The sequence below is a fragment of the Ranitomeya variabilis genome, chromosome 4 (assembly GCF_051348905.1).
Source record: "Ranitomeya variabilis isolate aRanVar5 chromosome 4, aRanVar5.hap1, whole genome shotgun sequence".
NCBI lineage: Eukaryota > Metazoa > Chordata > Amphibia > Anura > Dendrobatidae > Ranitomeya > Ranitomeya variabilis.
The window spans coordinates 389,144,715-389,151,996 of NC_135235.1; positions in this window are offsets into that span (position 1 = coordinate 389,144,715).

Genomic DNA, 7,282 nt, shown 5'->3' on the forward strand with positions numbered 1-7,282 from the left:
ATGCAGGAATCACGTCATCTATGCGTCATGTGCATGGACCTGGACCAGAGTTCCGCAAATTGATCTGCTTAATAATAATTTTTATTTTTATATAGTGCTAACATATTCCGCAGCGCTTTACAGTTTGCACACATTATCATCACTGTCCCCGATGGAGCTCACAATCTAAATTCCCTATCAGTATGTCTTCGGAATATGGGAGGAAACCCACGCAAACACGAGAGAACTTACAAACTGCTTGCAGATGTTGTCCTTGGTGGGATTTGAACCCAGGATTCCAGCGCTGCAAGGCTGCAGTTCTAACCACTGAGCCACCGTGCTGCTCATCTCTAGTGCAAGGTGAAAGTTCCTGCAATCTAGCAGGACCAGGGCCACTCTATGGCTGTCTGACAAAGCCGTCGACCTTGGATATAGTACACATGTGGTTCTATTATAGTTAATGAGCATTCCTTAGGTTTCCAGACTTTAGGGACACTATTTTGCCAGCTACACAGCGATCAATGAGTGCTATGTAGTGTCTAGAAGCTTCTGCTCCACCAGTGCTTCCATTAGAGCTGCAAACACATGAACGCCCGGTGCCTAAGGCTATGTTTCCACGTTCAGTATTCGCTGCGGCTTGGATGCTGTGTACAGCCGCAGCGTCCAATCCGCAGTGGCCAGATGTTACAGCATAGTGGAGGGGATTTTATGAAATCCCATCTCTGCTATATGTGCAGTGACGCCTGTGGCTTCCCTGCATATATGCACATGCGGTGCATCTTTCTAGACTGCAGCATGTCAATTTATCTTGCGGAGATGCGCAGACTCCGCTACATAAATTTCGCAGCCCAATGTATAGGATTCGGTGATTCCGCACGGTTCAATGAACACATGCAGAATCACCACGCGTACAAAAGCCGGCAGCGCTTTGGACGGAGCTGCATCCAAAGCGCTGCCAATACTGACGGTGGAAACATACCCTTACAGAATGGCAGAGCTGCTCAGTACTAGCAGACCCAGATCAGCTCTACCATTGCCTTTCCACTGTAGCGGAGGCTCTTATGATTATCCAACGTGCACTGATCTCTTGGGGAACAAAAAAATTATATATATATATATATATATATATATATATATATACACACACACACACCTCAAAAAAATAAAGGAATAAAGGGAATACTAAAATCCCACATCCTAGATATCTCTGAATGAAATATTCCAGTTGCAAATTTTTATTCATTGCATAGTGGAATGTGTTCAGAACAGTATAACATAAAAATGATCAATGTAAATCAAAATGAATATCCCATGGAGGTCTGGAGTTGGAATGATACTCAAAATCAAAGTGGAAAATCAAATTACAGGCTGATCCAACTTCGGTGGAAATGCCTCATGACAAGGAAAAGATGCTCAGTATTGTGTGTGGCCTCCACGTGCCTGTATGTCCGCCCTACTGTACAATGCCTAGGCATGCTCCTGATGAGGCGACGGATGGTCTCCTGAGGGATCTCCCAGACCTGGACTAAAGCATCTGCCAACTCCTGCACAGTCTGTGGTGCAACGTGACATGATGTCCCAGATGTGCTCAATTGGATTCAGATCTGGGGATCGGGCGGGCCAGTCCATAGCTTCAATGCCTTCATCTTGCAGGAACTGCTGACACTCCAGCCACATGAGGTCTGGTATTGTCCTGCATTAGGAGGAACCCAGGGCCAACCGCACCAGCATATGGTCTCACAAGGGATCTGAGGATCTCATCTCGGTACCTAATGGCAGTCAGGCTACCTCTGGCGAGCACATGGAGGGCTGTGCGGCTCTCCAAAGAAATGTCACCCCACACCATTACTGACCCACTGCCAAAGCGGTCATGCTGAAGGATGTTGCAAGCAGGAAATCGCTCTCCACGGCATTTCCAGACTCTGTCACGTCTGTCACGTGCTCTGTGTGAACCTGCGTTCATCTGTGAAGAGCACAGGGCGCCAGTGGTGAATTTTCCAATCCTGGTGATCTGTGGCAAATGCCAAGCATCCTGCATGGTGTTGGGCTGTGAGCACAACCTCCTTCTGTGGACGACGGGTACTTCAGACCATCCTCATGGAGTCGGTTTCTAACCGTTCGTGCAGACACATGCACATTTGTGGCCTGCTGGAGGTCATTTTGCAGGGCTCTGGCATTGCTCCTCCTGTTCCTCCTTGCACAAAGGCTGAAGTAGCGGTCCTGCCACTGGGTTGTTGCCCTCCTAAGGCCCCCTCCATGTCTCCTGGTGTACTGGCCTGTCTCCTGGTAGCGCCTCCAGCCTCTGGACACTACGCTGACAGACACAGGAAACCTTGCCACAGCTCGCATTGATGTGCCATCCTGGATGAGCTGCACTACCTGAGCCACTTGTGTGGGTTGTAGAGTCCGTCTCATGCTACCATGTGAAAGCACAACTAACATTCAAAAGTGACCAAAACATCAGCCAGAAACTCAGAAAGCATTGGTACTGATATGTGGTCTGTGGTCCCCACCTGCAGAACCACTCCTATATTGAGTGTGTCTTGATAATTGCCAATAACTTCCATCTGCTGTCTATTCCATTTGCACAACAGCATGTGACATTGATTGTCAATAAGTGTTGCTTCCTAAGTGGACAGTTTGATTTCACAGAAGTTTGATTTACTTGGAGTTGTATTTTGTTGTTTAAGTGTTCCCTTTGTTTTTTAAAAATACATTTTATTTCATGCTTAAAAAAGCAAAAACCTATACATATTAGGTGTCTAGATGAGGGCGATAACCTGGAGAGGTAAATTATCAGGGTATTTGTAGTGGATTGTAAAAAAAAAATTTTCTTACAAAAATCTATAAAATCACAGAGTAAATTATATGTACCTCATAGCCGTGCTACCAAAATAACACAATGTCTAAAACAAAAGCTCATGCAGTGAAACAGGTCAGTGGGGGGCTGGGTACTGTGACCCTCACTGATCACTTGACCCTTTCCCACCAGATGTGCACAGCTCAGTCAACAAGAGCGCAAAGCTCCTGCCTGAGTATACACACAGAGAAGAGTGCAGATTCAACAGAAAGTGAAGGGCTACAAAGTCAGTGCTTTCTATTGAATCCATAGAAGATGGTGCACCTCATGAGGGAGATGAAGGGATGTTTGCGCAATCAGGGAGGGGGTCTCAGTGCCTGGCACCTCCACCAATCTGTCATTTAAAAGAGCAGTAAAATATAAAAGAAAATGTTATAAAGCTTTACCTGCTCTTCAATAAAGTAAAAATCAATATGGAATGAAAATCATCCTGAAGACCACCCAGTGGTAGATTTAGTATTACATCACATCCGCCTATATATCAAACTGTTCTGCTCTATTTTGTCTACTACATGCGCACCTGATTTGAAGGTACTTGTAGTAGCATGCAGTATACGCACTTGTCACCAGGTCATAAAGTGTCCCATTTTTGCTCTTATTTTATCCATGATGCTCCCCTGAGTATTTTGATTTTCTTTTTAATCCGCCAAACAGGTCTAGAGATACAGACTTTGTCATTTAGTTGTAATTTCTATGCTCTTTTCTAAAGAGGTGTGGCTAATAGAGTAATTATGTAGAAGAGCCTAAAGACACGCCCCCAGAGTGTCCTGTGAGCAACACCCCTTAGAAAAGACCATCAAATTAGCATTAAATAAAAGGCCCATATCTCTAGAACAGAGTGTCTGTCAGATTTTTTTGTTTTTTAAACATACTCAGGAGCAATAGAACAATAAAAAAAAAAAGTACTCTTGTTACTTGGTGACAGGTCTTACTTTAATTCTCCTGCCACTCCAGTGGTCGCTTTCCATGTTTCACTTGCATGGCTTCCTGTGCCTGCGCAGGTCTCCAGGTGGCACACCTAGTGCACGCGGTCTCCTCGATTCTTAAAGGGGCAGCACCCATACTTTGGAAATGCCCCCAGCCAATATCGGTATATATTAATACCTGCTGAATTCAATTGTCCAGCAGGTCTGGACCGTGGTTACTTATATATTGTTAATCAGCTGGGGCATTAGCCTCACACTGCCCGCTGGCTCATTCATGTTCAGTGTCGTGTACACTAATTAACACTGCAGATTTATTATCTAATACACTATTAGCGTTTCAACTATAATCAATTATATCTAGTGTGAATCCACAGTGAGAAGAGATGTAGAGGTTATTTGAATGTGGTGATATTAACCCCACATTGCGTACTATTAGTGATGAGCGAGTGTGCTCGTTACTCCGGTTTTCTGAGCACGCTCGGATGGTCTCCAATTATTTATGGCGTTCTCGGAGATTATGTTTGTGTCATTGCAGCTGCATGATTTGCGGCTGTTAGCTTTCATACATGTGGGGATTCCCTAACAAACAGGCAACCCCCACATGTATTCAGGTTGTCTAACAGCCGCAAATCATCACTACGTATTATCTGATAAAGCATAGGGGAGTCGCATATAATCTAGCTACAATAGGGGAAATAAGTGTTTGATCCCGTGCTGATTTTGTAAGTTTGCCCACTGACAAAGCAAAGTACTGCAGTGCGCAGGTGCCGGGAAAGGTCAGAGAGACCCGACGCCTGCGCACTGCAGTACTTTGCTCTGCCCTCAACAGGACAGATAACGTACGCCTTTGCAGCAGCAGCGGCAGGAAGAAAAGAAGAGGACGTCATTGTATGAAGATGGGAGGCACCGGACCGCGACACCCATCAGACCCGAACCGAACCAGGAACGCCCCTGGGTGAGTATAATATAACGCGTTTTTATCTTGCAGGTTATCTATTACAGAATGCTGTAGATAATGCCGGAGGCCTTAGCTTATAGGCAAATTTGGGGTGACAGATTTCCTTTAATGATTTAGAGATGGTCTGCAAAGAGAAGTGGACCAAAATTTCTCTGACGTGCACAAACCTCATCGACTACAAAAACCGTCTGACTGCTGTGTTTGCGAACAAGGGTTTTGCCGCCAAGTATTAAGTCTTGTTTGCCAGAGGGATCAAATACTTATTTCTCACTGCAAAATGCAAATTTATATTATTTATACAATGTGCTTTTATGGATTTTATTTTTGATATTCTATCTCTCCATGTTAAAATTAACCTACCCTTAAAATTATAGACTGCTCATGTCTTTGTCAGTGGGCAAACTTACAAAATCAGCAAGGGATCAAATACTAATTTCCTTCACTGTAACTAATATAAACCGCTTTGTAATATAATGTGTTATATATAATGTATATATTACCTGCTTTTGCCACTTTCATGCTTTATGCTGCTCGTCCCTTTCCTTCACTCCACTAGATGTGTGTCACGTCGTTCTATCTGTAATAAGCTCAGTCCAGGCGGAGTACCAATATATGATTAGGGGGGTGCCCCTGCTCCATCCAGCCAAGACAAGCAGTATGTGTCGGTGAGCAGCGCTGCAGCATGGGATCGGAGTGAAGGTAGCATGAGACAGGAGTGCTGGCAAACGTTACAGGAGCGAAGTCCTGACCCACCTCCAATCTTCCCTGATCATCTTGGCAGGAGAGAAGCTGCTCCAAAAACGCAGGTTTAGGTTCATTTTTTGGTGCGTTTTTTTCTCTTTGTGGATGCCAATAAAGTTGAATGCACACAGAGGAAAAAAAAAACAACTTCCTGTAGATAGATATGATGAATATAGATTGACAGAATAGATAGATTGATAGAATGGACAGAATAGATACACTTGCTGCGGTATCCTCTTCCCCGGCAGTTTCCCACAGTCCAGAGGTTACCTCAAATCAGGTTGTGAGGGAGCGCAGGCTCAGTGACGTCACCGCTAGTTACTGAGCCTGCGCCCACTGCGTATTATTCATTCCCCAGTCGCTTACAGCCGGGGGTGGTCACATTAGCAGCACTCCCAGTTGTAAGCTTTATCTCCCCCAGATACTGCATGTGACACTAGTTATATTGGATGACAGGTCATGGAGTATACTTTTACTTTTTATTTCAGAAGATCGATGGCTTCTCTTGGAATGGCAGAACAATAAAAAGATTGCAAAACTGTGTGGTGTTTTATTTAAAGATTTTTTTCTGCATGTGTGTTTATTTAACCCTTTAACTACTATAAGATTAGTAATGGATAGGTGTCTTATTGACGCATCTCCATTACTAAGCCGGCGTAATGTCACCTTACAATAGTAAGGTGACATTAACCTCTAATTACCCAGCTTGCAGAGCGCCAGAATTGGCGCATCTAATAGATGCGCCATTTCAGGGCAGCTTCAGGCTGCTATTTTTAGGCTGGGGGGCCTACACTGTGTGCAGAATTATTTGGCAAGTTGTATTTTAGAGGATTATTTTATTATTGATCAACAACTATGTTCTCACTCAACCCAAAAGACTCATAAATATCAAAGCTTAATATTTTTGGAAGTTGGAGTGTTTTTTTTTTTAGATTTGGCTATCTTAGGAGGATATCTGTTTGTGCAGGTAACTATTACTGTGCAGAATTATTAGGCAACTTAATAAAAAACAAATATATTCCCATCTCACTTGTTTATTTTCACCAGGTAAACCAATATAACTGCACAAAATTTAGAAATAAACATTTCTGACATGCAAAAACAAAACAAAACAAAAATTAGTGATCAGTATTGCCACCTTTCTTTAGGATGACACTCAACAGCCTTCCATCCATAGATTCTGTCAGTTGCTTGATCTGTTTACGATCAACATTGCGTGCAGCAGCCACCACAGCCTCCCAGACACTGTTCCGAGAGGTGGACTGTTTTCCCTCCCTGTAGATCTCACATTTTATGAGGGACAACATGTTCTCTATGGGGTTCAGATCAGGTGAACAAAGGTGCCATGTCATTATTTTATCTTCTTTGAGACCTTCACTGGCCAGCCATGCTGTGGAGTAGTTGGAGGCATGTGATGGAGCATTGTCCTGCATGAAAATCATGTTTTTCTTGAACGATACTGACTTCTTCCTGTACCACTGCTTGAAGAAGTTGTCTTCCAGAAACTGGCAGTAGGTCTGGGAGTTGAGCTTCACTGCATCCTCAACCCGAAAAGGTCCCACAAGTTCATCTTTGATGATACCAGTCCATACCAGTACCCCACCTCCACCTTCTGAGTCGGAGTGGAGCTCTCTGCCCTTTACTGATCCAGCCTCTGGCCCATCAACAGTCACTCTCGTTTCATCAGTCCACAAAACCTTTGAAAAGTCAGTCTTAAGATATTTCTTGGCCCAGTCTTGACATTTTATCTTGTGTTTCTTGTTCAAATGTGGTAGTTTTTCAGCCTTTCTTACCTTGGCCATAATCCTGAGTATCACA